Below are 17,082 nucleotides of genomic sequence, written 5' to 3'. Positions count from 1 at the left end.
AGAGAAATAGTTAGGAAGCCTGTATTAATAAGACAAGACCGAAAGAATAAGACCAAAATGGTAGTAGGACAGCGGTTCGCTGCTCCAGGCCAATGGGAGCTGCTGGAAGCAGTGCGGGCAGAGGGACGTACTGGCCGCCGCTTCCAATAGCTCCCATTGGCCTGGAGCAGTGAACCGCAGACACTGAGAGTTGCAATTGGCCAAACCTGCAGACACGGCAGGTAAACAAACCGTTCCGGCTCGCCAGGGGCTTTCCTCGCACAAGCAGTGGAACAAGTTTGGGAACCATTGCTGTAGGAGGTATCCCTATGCCACTGCTACTTATTTAATGTTTAGTGCTTTCTGAAACTAGAATGGCCCGTATTTCTAATGAGAATTAAAAAAGGTACCATTATTTCTGGAGCATGAAGAAGAGTGAACTGTTTTACAATAAACAGGAACCCTGTTCTGCTTCAAGATACTGTAGCAGATGGAGACACTGCAGAGAATCCTGAAATGATGCAAGGTGCATTGCTCATTTATTTTTATTGTAGCTGTTCACCAGAAATAGCAAAATGTAGTACTGTGCATTGTAGCAATTGATTCACAAATAAAGAAAACCCAATCTGGAAAACATTAAGTGCCCCCAGCCTCAATCCTAACTTTGACAGACACTTTTAAAGTTTGGATTGGTTTCAATAAGCCCTTTGCCATCTTCTCCCTTGTTATCAAGGCTTTCTGATAGCATACAGAATACATGGGTTGAAACTGATGTCAGAGGGAATTTTGGCCTGAGCAGCTGGCATGAGCCCATCAGAGATTATCTGCACACCCACAAATAGAAAACCAATCTAGCTGATATAAAAGATGGTCTAAAAGTCATGTCACAGACTTCCTGTGAGTGACTTTCTCATCTATAAAGTGGGAATAAAAACAGTTCCTTTATAAACATGTTTTGAGGATAAATTCATTAACATCGGTGAGGTGTTCAGAAACTACAGAGATATGGGCTACATAAGTACATAGAAAAAATTGTGGCCAGTATGTTAAAAGGAACTGGATGAAGGATGAATAATCTGTTCAGACAAACTAAAAATATGTTAGTCTCTCAGGTGCCACAAGTACTCCTGTTCTTTTTGTGGATACAGACTAACATGGCTGCTACTCTAAAACCTAAAAAAAGATGGAGTCCAGAGGAAGGTAGGAAAAGGAAGAAACAGGGTAGGTCATCACAGCTAATAAACAAAGGTCTGTTCTTAACTTGGGTTACTTCACCTGCATTAACTAACTCAGATTAAAATAGCGGGTTTTAACTCTAACTCCTAACTTATGTGAAAAGCCAAGTCACCGTGTCTTCACTGCTACTTTAACCTGAGTTAGCTAGTTAACACTTTTCTGCAGTGAAGACATAGGCAAAGAGACCTCAAGAACTCAGTTAAGTGGGCAAACTTTACAGAGCCTGCCCAAATAGTCTAGCCTTTTGAAAGTTTATAAAAATCCCACTATAAAATCCAGTATTACATTTTAATTTAAAAAAAACAACAACACAGGGCTCATTTACTCCCTCCCATAGGAAAACTAAACCTTTACTGGAATTTTAAATGATAATGGACTTGGATTGGAAACTGGACCTAAATCTTAGTGCTGCTCCCTTGAAATGTTGGAAAACTTTGGATTTAGCAGATCCACATTCCATGCTCTCATTATGGGCAAAGTCATCCAATGTAAATCAGCACAGTTCCACTATAGTCTCAGTGTGTCTGTCTTTAGTTCCAAAACTTCACTTCATGTTTAAATAAATGTTTTGCTTTCAGAAGGAGAAATACAGGAATATTTCTTCAGGATTAAGTGAAATTCACCCTGCTGAAAAGTGCAGACACAAGGTCAACCCACTGCTTAAGTGCCACTTAAGCCCTATTTGAGGTGAATTTTACCTCCTGTTAATCTGATAAGGACTGGCAAATTGATTTGGAAATAAGGAGGAACTACCCAAATATTAACCAAACCATTTTTTTTATTTTTGGAACATTTGGAAAAGCTGCTTATTCACCTTTTGATTTACACCTATATTGAAAGAGGTGGAACTGGCAAGTACACAAAATCTCACAGGAAATCTTAGCAAGATTTCCAACTTCAAGTGCATGCAGATAACCTTGTGCAAGTCTGAGGTTCATTAACTTGAAACACAGAGACAAGTTTTATTATAAAGCCTGCTTGTGTAACCCAGAGGTGAGTGTGTGTTACAGGTCCCAGTCTTTGCTGACTTACAGAGGAAAGGAGTCTGTGACAGCCCTCATAGACAAGCCTGGTTATTCAGCTCAAACTATAGCAGCTTGTGTTCTTGGTTCTGGCAGTCCACAATTCAGTCCTTGGTGTGTTAATCAAGCTTGTTTATCATGTTTCTTTGTGAACAAGGCAAGCATGTATATTCTTTTCTCATAGGAAAAACTATATTATTTTGCATACAAACATTTTGTACATTTCCAAATGTATTGTCTTGTTTTAAAAAACTGCTCTATGACAATGCTGTCATTAGCAAATGCTATACAGTGTGTATAAATGCAATGCCATGTAGAAATGCTAATGCTATGTAAAATATCCCTTTCTTCCACGTGAACCATAATATTTAAATAAGATTTTCTGAACAGTACTCTTTTCAGAGTGTGGTAAAATGTCTCCCAGACACCATTACTGCAAAAGGTTGTAAAACAAAGAAATCATGTTAATGTTTGGTTCTGAAAGTCAGGCAGTGATGTAGCGAAGGCATGATCAGGAATATTTTACCATTTTCCTGTCTGCTGGCATTTTCTTTCATCCTGTCTCCTAATCAGAACAGAAAATAATTGCCACCTGGAAATCATGAACATTCTTGGCACTTCATATGAATACCATACCATAGTGTGAGTGGGCAAAGATGCTTTGATTAATGTACTGGAGGAAATCTATTTAACTCTATATAGTACTAGGAATTTTTCACCATAGGTATATAAAATTATAACTCTGCATTGCAGCAACACTTCCCTCCAAACGCTAAGGTATACTGTGTAACATCTACAGGAGAGACCACATACTATTTTATTTGAAAATTAAATTAACAGTATGGCTATAGCATATGTATTTCCTTCTTTTAGGACTTACTTTGCTATTTTGGATGTTTCTGATTTACTAATACTATGTAAAATACTCTGGTTTATTTCATTTACCCACTCCAAAAAAATCAAAGTTGCTTCATATTTAAGAACTAACAGGCAAAGTTCTGAGAACAAAAGTTACATGGAGAAGCTGGATGAAATATAGCAACAATGTTTGGTTTTCTTTATCTGGACAAAAATCCTTGGTTTTGACAAGTTGTATGAAATGGAAATAGATTTTTCAAAGTTTGCCAGTCTTTGATGAAGAACATGTGTGAGGACATTTTCACAATCATTGCCTAACAGCAAGCATTTGTTTCCCTCATTTCTTTTCCACATCTTGTGGGTTGGTTGAGACTGGTCACATGAGACACTCTGTCCTGGGTACTGATTGGCTAATTGCCTAGGCCCATCTCATATATTCAGGAGTCATAGGTTTAGTAGAAGCCATTTTGATGACTACTTTCAGAGGGAGTGGTAGTCTTAGGAAGCAAGTCTGTGCAATATTCTGCTGCAGTGTAGTGTGAGAAGAATGGGTATCCCTTACTCAAGGAGAGCCCAGGCTTTCAGAGAGGCAATGGAAGATAAATTAATCCACTGAAAAACTGAGCATGCTGTTCCTCCACCTGCAAGACAACATCACCAGGTAAAGCTGAAGGGGTTCTGTTGGGAGAGTGTGTCACATATCCTGCATGAGAGTCCCCAGGATGTAGGTTTGGATACCTTAAAATAGGTGTCCAAATGCTGACTTTTGTTGCTAAACTGATATGGAATTTGGTTTTGAGGAAGATGATGCTTTTCAGGGTTCTGTCTCGTGCAGTTAGCTATTTTAGTGCACAGACTTACATGGTTTTTATACTGTGCTCCTCATTGTGTGTAGGTTGAAAGAATTGATAACATTTTGGGCCCACTGGTGGAGTCTAGGTGGGAGCACAGATTAGCTTTTCTTATATAACTCTGTAAACAATAACTGTTTTTTCCCTCAACCTTAAGTTTGTTTCCCTTCCCTTTGTTGCCTCTACATTCTGGCTTAAAATCATTCACCACACTGGATGTAGTGTAGATTTCCATGCCACATGTGGAGGTGAAACATGATTGCATCTTTTGCTGAACACGTGATCCCTCCCTGACATGATATGTACCTGTTTGTGGACATGAGTCCCCCTGTGGGTGAAAGCAAAGAAAGGTGAGGGCACTTAGTACCCTACAGGATCAGACCACTAGAAATTGTTATGGAATGCTGTAAGTATGTTTGTGTATTTTACAGCTAAACCACACTTAAGCCCAAGCAAATGGGCTGTAGACAAGAGGCTGGGTTAGTGTGACTGCAAGGGTGTTGTCCTCCAAGCATTCAGACCTTTTTGTGGGTTTCCCGAGCCTTTACAAAGGGATCCATACCATTTCAGTTGCATTCAGGGTCTTCCTTCACAGGTGGGTTATTTGGCTACTCTTCAGTATTTCAGACCTGTCATCTCTCTAGTTAAACAAAGAATAACTAAACAAGACTGTGCTTAGTGTGGGATATACTTTCAGTTGGGCATTCATAAATTCTGATATGGCAACAGGATGAGTTAACTCTCATGTAGGAGAATCTTTGCTGCAGAATTAATTCAGAGCTATTCATGAATTACATGGATCATTATTATTGGGGGGAGGGATAGCTTAGTGGTTTGAGCATTGGCCTGCTAAACCCAGGGTTGTGAGGTCAATCCTTGAGGGGGCCATTTGGGGATTTAGTTGGGAATTGGTCTTGCTTTGAGCAGGAGGTTGGACTAGATGATCTTCTGAGGTCCCTTCCAACCCTAATAATCTATGATTCTATGATTATTTTTGCTAGCATTAATCCAAACTATCACAAGAAAGCTGTTTCTTCAAGTACTATTATAATGTACTCTGTGTTTGAACTAGTATGAGACTTTGGTATATTGGTGATTATTTTAAGAGTGCTTTGATCATAACTTATCAGAATATGAATATTACAGTTCTTCAATAAGAATTAAACCAGTACCAGAGAAGTGATGATGATGAAATACATTTAGGTAGTCAGTGTGAATGCTAAAGAATATAATTGCAATACTTGTAACTGAATATACCATGAAAGCATTAAAATGAATCCATTGCTTGGTTTTATGTTTACATATTTCATTGTCATGATCCTCTCCCACTCCTCATTATGGGTCATAGATGGAGGCCCATGTCCTTTTAGTTCCCAAACAAACTTCTACTGCTTAAGTTCAAGTAGCAGCTCCATTAGCTTCAGCAGTTGCAAACTGCTGTCTCTTCTAACCCATCCATGAGAGAGTGACATGACAGGTTTTGCCATTGTTTTTTATGCTTGAATTATGTTAACACTATAGAGGCAAACTGTGCATCACCCTACAAGAACATGTAATGCTACACCATTTGTAAAGAGACCAGGGCAGTGGAGAGCTTGCACAGAGAATTGGGGTCTAACTGTGTCTGTAGGACATCAGTTTCATGGCAACTTTTGAAGTTCCATCATTTGTTTTTCATTCTTCATTGAAATGAAAACAAACCCTTTTGGTCATGAAAATGGAATTATGTTGGCGAGGTTTGTGTGCGTGACACAGGCTAGTCTGGTGGTTAGAGTACTGGCCTGGGATGTAGAAGACCAAGGTTTGAGTCCCTGTGCTTTATATGTCAGACCAGCCTCTTCCATCCCAGCTCACTCAATCAGGCAGAGCAGAGAGTTAAACCTGGGTCTTCCACAACCCAGGCCAACATACTGAGTATCTCTGGCCCAATCACCTTTCCAGTGAAAGTTTTGTGGAATCTCCTGCATCATTGTGAAACATTTCCACCTAGATGAAACAGCATATTTCTGCTAAAATCTTCCAACCAATTCTACTGGTATCTCATCTTGGGTATCATTGAGTGGGGAGTTTTTATTGTTAAATGTATTGTGTTCTGTCCAAGTGGCCCCAACTAAAGTTGGGGCCTCACTGTGGTACAAACATGGTGAGAGACAATCTCTGCCTAAAGAGTTTACAATGTAGACAGTCAAAGTGTGAGAGAGGAAGAATTTTTAATCCCTGCTCTTACAAATGAGAAAACTGAGACTTGAATTAAGTGATTTGCCTAAAGTCACTAACTAGACTGTGTGGTAGAATCAATAAAGGGCATCCCAATCAAACACAATGAAACGCATGACTAGTCTTCCTTTCTTGCTTTGTTAGGACCATCTCATTTAGAGGCTGCAATCTAATATTGCAAGCACACATCTCTGGGCATTGTGTATAACTTAGATTCCACATATAGGCTCATTATTTTGTTGCTTCCAACTGGTATTTAACATTTCTGGGCCTTCTCTACCTCCATCTCAATTTTTGTGCTTTCTGTACAATACTTATATTGCATGCATCTCATCTTTTGAAGTTAAGGAGTTTAGTAAAAATCTGACTTCACAACATATTGGACCTATTTCTCCAAGGGTGTAAAATTAAAATGCTTGCTGCTTGTGCCACCTCAGCACAGATGTGTTGAGAAAATGAAGGGCTATAAGCGAGGTATGGTGGTTAATGGAATGTTCTGTGATTAATTTGTGAGGTTTGAGCTATTTCTCTCTAAAAATAAAACTGTTGGAATGATAAGGGTCTGGCTTAAATCTACCACAGAAATTTCAGTGTTATGATTGCCATAGTACCCTTAACAGTGTTTCCATATGCATAGCTATTATGGGTCTCATCCTGCCCTCATTGCAGTCAATGGGAATGATGCAGTTTAATTCAATGGTGGCAGAGCTGAGTTCTATTTTAACCCTTTCTTTAATAGTTACAAGATATGGGACTCTGTCTGGTGTCATTTACTCCAGACTCAAACTGGTATATCTTCACTGAAGTTGACTTCTACTCATTGGTAAAAACAGACAAATCAGGTCTCTTTATAGATGAAGAAAATAAGAAATTAAACACATTAGAAATAACTTAAATTAAATGTTTCCTAATCATCAAGACATAGGGCATAGCTTCAAGAGTTCCATGGAGATAATGGAGTTACTGGTGAAAGCCACTGTCAGTGAGAATATAGAGTTAGAGTTATAAATGAATGACATTGCAGTTCTGATTCTGGGGAATACAATTTTCAAACTTATTTGAGAGATTCAGTGGATTGAGGATTTGGCCCTTAGTGTGTAAATCAAGCCTCAGTTTGTGTTAGCTTCAGAAATAGTATGAAGTGGAATTTACAGGCTTGTTAATTAGATATTAAATAACTTTCCAAATACTATGATTTTGTAGGTTTTATAGTTCAGGAAACAGAAAAAGCCAGCGAATTTCCCTATGGCTGTGTGGTAGCTGAGTTACCTTCCGGGTCAATAGTTACTGACAGTATTGCACAGATGTGCAGAACTTATCCCATGTAAAGAATGTTGAGAAAATTACTCTTTGGTAATTCAATTTGACTTGTTTTCTTTTGATATGAAATTGATTTTTGTCTTGGCCTGGTGTTGGTCCTCTATATAGGTGTAAAATGTACAGATGGGGACTTGATCTAACATACTGAAATCAGTGGAAAAACTTAATGGAGTAGACTCTTATTCAGCAGTACCTGAATTTCACAATTACTGTGATTTTTTGGTAAATTTTGGGAAATGATGGATAAGATATGAAGTCTAATAGAACTGGTGTACATTTGGGAATTTTTTAAAAAACTTAGGCTGACCACCTTTACAACATGAATCTAAATTGTATATGTGATTACTTGAGTCCTTTAAAATAAAATGGTACTTAATGTTGTGCTGGATAATACTGGATGGAGCTACAGTAACTTTAGGGAAACCTCCAGCAATTTGTCAAATTTTAATGTTACTGTTCATCAGAGGGTGAGATACAGGAAAATGCCTGTCTTTTTAAAAAAGCCTATTAAAAAAAAACTTGGTATCAGTTTTTAAACAAATTATAAAACTTTGTATACCTGTAGGAGACACTGCCAGGTTTTGACCTGCTTATTTTTTTATTCATCAATATATTTACACTCATCTTCTCATATATTTGCCTTTGCTTTGGGACATTTAACTTTGAAGTACCCTTGTGAGAAAAATAAGTTTTCTGCTGGAATGTAACCTTGTACAATTCATTCTTGGTATCTGCAGTTCTGTCACTAGATGGCATGCTGTATGTATAAATTCAGAACTGCTTTTGCTTAAGCTTCCTTTGTATCTTAGCATTATTTAGCTTCTTCTAAAGTATAAGTAATGAGTTAATTCATAGAGACATATAAGTAGCCAAATGCCAAATAGACAGTTCATTTGTAAAGAAACCAGGGTGAAACTGACAACTGCTGAGAAGACAATTTAACTGAATGTAAACTTGTGTAGCACATGCTGAATGGCTAGATAGCAAGAAATGGACACATGACAAATGCCAAGCTGACAGGCTCTCATAGGTGTATGATACAGACATCAACAAATCATCATTATTAGAAACATAAGTGATATATGGTTCTGATGAACAGGTATCAAGCAAAAACAAAAGATCAGTTATTTTGATTAGTATCACATGGGTTAACACCAAAATATGTTCACATGTAAAATGAAAGCAATGACAATTATCAATATTTATGCTGTAACTATTATGGAAACTATGATAAACCATTCCGCTTATTAAAAACATTAAAACATGCTGAGAGAAGGTAGGTAAGAAGATTCACTGCTTCCCCTGATGCTGTGAAAGGTAGATGCACAGCTCAAGGACAGCAGTATTATATTTCTTACAATTCTTGTGTGTGAAATTCGTTTGTAACTGCTTCCTCATTTGGGACCCAAATTTACATTGAAAGCACAAATTTATCTGCTTTATATTTGAAATTGACATCAGAAATGCAGTCATGACCCCCTAACTTGAACTTATAGGGACAAATCCCACAGCATTTTAAACTTCCCATATACAAAAATGAATATGCCTTTGATAGCCAATGCATGATTGGTTGAACCTCAGGCCTCCTGTCTTAAAGATTTGAGCTACCACAGCTTGAGCTAAAGAGTCAGGCTCTTCAGCTGACAACTAGAAGAGGCTCACATCCACTGCAGATTGGGTACAGGGTGGTTGTTACATAACACAACGACCAGCAAGTTACACCTTGTCTGATGTCCGTGTTCTATATTGCATCTGACATTAAGCCTCACAGTCTCAGAGCTATTCTAGGAATGTCTCAGAATGGAATTTTACTAAACATTAAAATCTTATTGAGTTCTTTATATAACGGGTGGCCAAACTTTGGCTCATGAGCTACATACAGCTCTAGGACCCCCTCATTCTCCACCTATCAGACTTTGTTGTGGGGGAGAGGTGGAGCTTGGGTCCTCGGCCTTGCAGCAGGGTAGTGGGGTAGGATCTCGGGGCTTCAGGCCCTGAGCCCTGGCAGGTGTGCCTTGTCTCCCAAACTTCTGAATTATCGTATGTGGCTCAGAGGCTCAGTAAGCTTGGCCACCCCTGTCATATAATGTCTGTAATTACATTAGGATAGATTCTATCAGCTTTACTTAAGGAACAATACCTTACTTCTCTACTAGCCCTACTGATGTAAACAAAACTACTTGAAGTAAAATATTACTGCACATGACAATGGGTGACAGATTCTGGCCTTTTGTGGCCTCCCCCAATCACATTAACTATAGGGGTTCACTTCATGTTTACAATCTATGGTATTTTATACTAGGCAACAAATTACTTTCAGAAAAACTGCAGTAATGTCATATATACGAACCTAAAAAGGTAATTAATGCACCCATATAATTAGCCTCCCAGGTCTATGAACTTGTGTTTTACAAGTGTCTAAAAGCATAACGGGATATTATAAAGGATAGACTCCATTTTTTTAAATGGAGTTTGCTTCCAAAGATTGAAAGAAAATAAAATCAGAAGACAAGGTTTTCTAAATATAAAGTAAGGTCCTAAGTGGGCTGTATTTTGACAAGTGCTGAACCTGATGCACTTCCCATTGATTTCAGGGTGAACTGTTGATTGTTCAGCTCCTCTGAAAATCAGCCCACTAACTAAGGTGCCTAAGGGATTTAGTGGCTTACTTGTATGCACATATTTCTGAATCTTGGTCAAAAACACATTTACTAATCAAATCATTCTCCTTAAATACTTTTCCAGTCTCTCCCTGCCAGTCTTCTGCTTTTCTTCACAGATCAGTGGCAGAAGGGCCACCAAAACTGTGATCCCATTGTCTGAGGTAAACATTTTATTCTGGTATCTTCTGTGCAAAGTGGTTCCTTGTCTGTTGGCACAGGAAGAGGTTTACAGATTCTGCAGCCCTTCCTTATGCTGAGTAACATTTACCCTAGTGAATTCCCACATTGACTCACTTGAAGGAATGCTGCTCAACATGAGTAGGTTTGCACAATTTGGGCCTCTTTCTCTAACAGGTTCAGAACTGCTGTGGTTTTGGAACATAAGCTATTGACCAGGACTACAGTGGCTCCATTCATGGTCATTACAATCAGGGCCTGCTCCAGGCCCCAGCATGCCAAGTGTGTGCTTGGGGCAGCTTGCTGCGCGGGGGGGGGGCTCTACCAGTTGCCAGGAGGGCGGCAGGTGGCTTCGGTGGACCTCCCGCAGGCATCCCTGCGGAGGGTCTGCTGGTCTCGCAGCTCCAGTGGAGCATCTGCAGGCATGCCTGCAGGAGGTCCACTAGAGCCGCGGGACCAGCGGACCCTCCACAGGGATGCCTGTGGGAGGTCCACCAAAGCCATGGGACGGGTGCACAGCAGAGCGCCCCCCGTGGCGTTCTGCCATGCTTGGGGCGGCGAAATGGCTAGAGCTGGCCCTGATTACAATCCTGCATCTCAAAGACACATTTAGTTGCATTTGCTTTAATTTCCCATCACCAGCAAATGTGAAATGGATCTCTTTGCTCACAGGACTGATGGGGAGTAGGGTGCGCTGTGTGTGTGGCGGGGGGGGGAGAGAGGGAAGGGGGGATTATACTGGAGACTCCAAAATGTCTATAAGATCTGTGTAAATAAAGTGAAATGGGAGGACATGGGGGGTCCCAGCAAACATGATGTACTTGGGCTCCTGATGTCTCCTGACAGACCTGTTTACCCACAATGGGTTTCAGATGAGGCTATGATTCATTTGTTTTCTTCAAGTTCCACATGGAGATATTACTAGTCTCCCATACTTTGTACCATAGAATGTTTTAGCATTAATTAAAACACTGTATACCTGTGGAGGAGCTGGCAAAAGGATGTAGGGTGAACTCCTGGGCCCACTGAAGTCACTGAGGTTTTTTGCAATTGATTTCAGGTAGTGTCAGACACGTCACCCTTGAAGCTATCGGCTATACAAATTGAATGATATCCTAAAGATGAACATTGTCACTTTTTTGATGCTACCCATATTAATCTTGCATTTAGATCTAATCAAATATTGCTTATCCCACCATGAACAATTTGACAATATCCATAAAGAACAAGGGTTGTGAGACTCTTAAGCTTCGTGGCATAATTTAAATAGAATGCTCTAGTCAAGCAGACCTCAGGGTATTTGGCTAACAATTTTTGAGCCTAGCAAGATGGGTAATGAAAGAAGCATTGCATGATTTTTGTTTCTGTGCTTAAAGGGGTTGGGCCAGGAAATTCTACTCTTCAGCTTAAGGATGATGATGAAGTTGGAAAATATAGAGCAGAGATGTTCTATGGAAAGTGCTGCAAAATTGGGTACATGAGATGCTATCAAATCCTTGTCTCTTTGAGATACATGAAAGGAGGTTAAGGGTTTTTTACAAGGAAGACTTCATTTACTTCAGTACAAACCCTGTTTTAAACATCCATCACCAAAATAAACCTCCAAAACCCTGATCTAGTGACTTAAATGGCTCCCAAATATAGATGCTGGATATAGTGTGTGGAGGGTGCTACTGCACTACCAGCTTGAAGTGGTTTTCATTATATACAGGGTTTATAGTTTGATCAGTGGCTCTCTTAACCCCCCCTCCCCCGTGAAAATTGTTCCAGTGCCCCTACCCCCAAAATCAACGAACACTACAGGTAGCTTTTAAATATTATATCCAGATCCTCCATTACAAAGCTGCTGCATATGAGCTCCTTGCTATAGACAGTTATCAAAATCCTAGCTGCAATGTCAGCAAGACTCCTGGGAATATAATATGCTGGGGTAATTTTTATCACCCTTTGAAAACCCTAGAATTACTACATTTGTATCCCCCTCCCTGCAAAAGGATTTAGATCAACTTAAATGCAGCAAAATCTGGCATCCACCATAAAATATTAAAACCAAAGTCATCTGCATGTAGACAAACCAAAACTCTCCATGGAAGGATCGTCTTTCTGCTGTAGATGTCGTCATTTAAAGAGAGTTCTTGTACATAACACATGGATAAGGAAAATAAAGACTGAAAGTTACAAAAGTGAAGCAACAGGAAAACCTGGACGAGACCTTTAAAGAAAAGATGCTACATAACACACCAGCAAAAAGCCTCTAAAAACTTGAAATTAGATTGCATAGATTTCTATTTATTCTTTCTGTAGATTAAGTATTCATGCTCTTTGAGCACAGCCTTAGCTAATTCAGCCACGCATTCTTTGTAACTGACAATGAGGTTTTCCCTCAGTTTTTTCATGATGCTTTGATACTTGGTGTGCTTCAAAAACTAACCTCAAGGTAAGCATGGGGACCACAAAGTCATTGCTTACAATAGGGAGTGTGGTAAAATAAAAATAAAAGCAGGAGCGGCTTTTTTAGATGTCCATTCAGCACTTCACAACTTTCTGGCAAGAGACTGGGATAAGTTTGCAGGCTGCATCTAAATTTAACACCAGCAGCACTCTCCATGAGACAAAGATCCAACCAATGCATTGTTTTACAGTGACAATCTTGTGGAAGAAAATAAGAATTAGTAAATTTAGGAACACTTACCAAGACAATTTTCAATCTCCAAACCATATACAGTTGTATAATTCTTCTATTTTAACCCAATACAAAAGTTGAGTGTACCATTTATGTATTTTTTTTTCTCCCCACTGCTTCAGTCCGAACCTAATTGGGACCTAGATTTTTATCTAATACTCTATGAAGTCTCTTAACAGAGAGATCTGAAGCTGAAATGAGGCAGAACTTTTTGTTTAGTGCTTTAGGATGGAAGCCTGGCCCAACCAAAAGCAGCCCAAAACTCTCATTGACTTCAGGGGAACCAGATTTCACCATTAGTTTGGAACTGCTTGCTGCTTGTGAATTTTTTTTTGTTCAGTCCCTTCCCATCAACTTTCTCTCTGACCAGCCCAACTTATTTTCTTTTTTCCCCACTTTTTTCCTTTTCCCTCTTTGCCACTGAAAAATACAGAGGAGACCTGAAAATCAAAAACAAAACATTTTTTCATTTGGTCAAAGGTTATATTCTGAAAATGAGAACATTTCATTTTTTTGAAAAAGTACATTATTCATTTTAAAGAGATGTGTTCCATGTAACTTTCACCCATTTAGTTAATGAATCAAACTGAGACAGATTTATTATTGATTTGAATAAGCTCTATTCCAGGGTAGTCATGTTTGGGATCTCTCTAAGGAGGTAATTCTTGCACTCTGTAATCCTCTCTTCTGGAAATCAGAACAGGATGCTCAACACAAGACTCCCTACCGCTCCACAGGTTCCAGCAAGATGGGGGGTGGGGGGGAAGAGCTCCTGATCTAGACCCAAATCAAATTTGTATTTTCTCCAGTGCCTGCTCATCGTGTAATACTTGCTCTTATTTAGTGCTTTTCATTCATGGTTCTGAAAGCATTGTAGCACTGGGGTCAGTAATAATCTTTTACAGGTGGGGAAACTGAAGCACAAAGATGCAATGACTTGCCCATGGTCATCCAGCATGTGCTCAGGGCTCAAGGTGCCAACAGAGCCCAGGTCTCCTAAATCTTAGGCCAGGGTTCTATCCACTATGCCATACTACTACCTATAGTCATTTACCCCTTTACAAAGTGGGTTTAAGATGTTATCAGTATAGAATGGTAATAGTTTACACTAGTGTGACTACCCAAGGTAATGCAGAGCCAGGCCTAGATTATTTCTTATTTTCTCATAAAGAGCACTTTGTAATTGAACATGGACTTTTCCTAGAACCCCCCCCCTCACAGGCAAATCACTCTAATATTGTGTGTGTGGAGACTAACTATAATCAACATTCATACACCAATTTAACACGTTATGTTACAAAATTACATTTATTTTCTTTTGTTGGTTGGTTATCTGGCTGTTAAACATGCAACCTGGTAGGCTCAGACATCTTTTTCCCCCAAAAGAAACTAGGACATTTTTCCCATGTTTCATAATACTTAATGTTCGTTTACTTCATTAGTTGATTTGTGAGAGCTACTGCATCAGTGGAACTGGAACAGAGATCTATTAGAAATAAGTACACCTTAACTTTGGCTGTGGTTACAATTGTATAGGACATGTATATGAAGCCATGAACATACTAAACATGCATATATCAGACAAAACATTAATTATTTTCTGAGACTAGTGTTTAAGGATGTTCCTAAATGATAAAATTATTGTGCATTTGTTCTTTCAAGACACTTTGCACTCAGAACAAGGGGATTAGGTCCTCATTTGGTGTACATCGGTTCAATAAATTAAACTCTAAATCATACAATACATTTTGCGAACATTACAGCTACATTGTTTAATCCTTTAGCTATGGCCCCACTGCCATAACTGATGACCACCGGCATGTCTTTAAATGAAAAGGCACAGAGTATGCTCAGCAGCACAAAGGTGTGTTTAGCTGGGCATACTGCTAATGTTGAACAGCAATTAAGCATTTGCAACCTTGTTATATATTTTTAAATATTTCCTTCCAACTTGGTTTTATAGCTATTGCTTTGTATGAAACACCTTTTGGAATAAGGTCAGGCCAGGCACTGTAACAAGGTGTCCTGGCCCTTAAAGGGATAAGAGGCTTAATTCCAGCCAGCCCTGTTCAATTGATCAGACCCAGCTGGGAAGGATTCAGGTTAGCCCTGTAGAGGGCTGAAAGCCATTATTTGAGAAGGAGCTACAGGAGGGAGATGGGGGTACTGTAGCAGGCCCTGAAGTAGAGGGACTCAGAAGCAAAAAGTAAGCCCCTGGGATGCTGCAGCTCAGGGTGGGCTGCACAACTGTTCACTGTTTTTTCCTAAGTTTTATGTTTGGAGAAAAAACTTTGCCTGGAAAAGACTCTTGTTGTGGCAATGAGTCCTTCATGTGCTGAGGAGAGAGGCTAGCAGCTGCCTACATGTGGTGGAGAGTTTAGGGAGGTGCTCGGACTCTGGACCTGTGGGGAAACTGAGGCAGCAACTAACCAAAAGCCAGACCAGATACTTCACTTGGAGTAGGGTTAAAATTAACCTCTGAGGTACCAAAAATCAGGTCACTTGGGATGATCCGAAGCCCACAAAACTGGGCAGCTGGCAGTTTACTGAGCACTTTTTTTTAACGATTTCCCAGGACAGCATGTCACAACTTAGTCCCAGATTTGGACCTTAGCGTCCAAAATATGGGTGTTAGCATGAAAACCTCCAAGCTTAGTTACCAGCTTGGACCTGGTAAAGCTGCCACCACCCAAAAAATTAGTGTTTTGGGGCACTCTGGTCCCCCCCAAAAACCTTCCCTGGGAGCCCCAAGACCCAAATTCCTTGAGTCTCACAACAAAGGGGAATAAATCATTTCCCTTCCCTTCTCCCTTCCAGGTGTTCCCTCCCTGGCTTCCTGGAGAGATACACAGAAGCAAGCTCCGTGAGTCTAAACAGAGGGACGCCACCCTCCCTGTTTCCAGTCCTGGAAACAGAAGTACTTCCCTCTTCACCCAGAGGGTATGCAAAGTCAGGCTAGTAAATCTAAAACACACAGATTTCCCCCTGACTTCTTCCTCCCACCAATTCCCTGGTGAGCTACAGACTCAATTCCCTGGAGTTCCCCACTAAAGAATTTCCAACAGGTCTTAAAAGAGAGCTCTATATAAAAAGAGGAAAAATACATAAAAATGGTCTCTCTGTATTAAGGTGACAAATACAGGGTCAATTGCTTAAAAGAAATATGAATAAACAGCCTTATTCAAAACACTCCAGCAACTACACACATGTAAATACAAAAAAAAACCTATCGTCTTCCTATCTTTGTACTTACAACTTGGAAACAGAAGATTAGAAAAGCAGGAGGCAGAAAAATCCTCTCATAGCCGAGAGTACAGGCAGAACACAAAAACAAAGAACTCAGACACAAACTTCCCTCCACCCAGATTTGAAAAAGTCTTGTTTCCTGATTGGTCCTCTGGTCAGGTGTTTCAGGTTACTCCTTTCCAGGTGTAAGAGACATTAACCCTTAGCTATCTGTTTGACCAGCTACCTCAACAACAAGATGATTCTGGGAAAAGCTGGGCAGGTGGCAGCCTTATCTGTGACGGGTGCATAATCATTTTTGCAGCTGATTGATATGAAAGTCTAGGAATATTTCTCTTGTGCTAGTCAGTAATTTTTGACTGGCATTGCCTATGCGCCAGTTCACATCACTCATTACACCATGCCCTATAACATCTTAATTGCTTTCAGGTCCATACATTTCTTTGCGGGGGGAGGAGGGGGAAGAGGGCAGTGAAGAAGACTATTAAACTTCACTTGCATTGAATAGAGTTAAGGAAACTAATTCCTTTTGCCCCAACCCCCAGTGCATTCAGCAGACAGCATATATCTGTTATGTAGTATGATTGCAACTGCACATCTTGTTTAATGGCCAGCATTGAATATCAAAAGTAAAATGGTGATTGTCTCTTCTACCATGTTTTACTTTAGAGGATGTATGTGTCAGTAGAAAAGGATGCTCAGCCAGGACCGGCGCTAGGGGTTTGAGCATCCTAGGCGAACGGCAATTTCGCCACCCCGCGCACTGGTCCTGTGGCTCTGGTGGAGCTGCCGCAGTGGTGCCTGTGGGAGCTCCACCAGAGCCGTGCGAG

The sequence above is a fragment of the Gopherus evgoodei genome, chromosome 9, assembly GCF_007399415.2.
Source record: "Gopherus evgoodei ecotype Sinaloan lineage chromosome 9, rGopEvg1_v1.p, whole genome shotgun sequence".
In the NCBI taxonomy this organism is placed as follows: domain Eukaryota; kingdom Metazoa; phylum Chordata; order Testudines; family Testudinidae; genus Gopherus; species Gopherus evgoodei.
The sequence above is the reverse complement of the archived record's forward strand: the minus strand, read 5'-3'. Positions refer to the sequence as shown.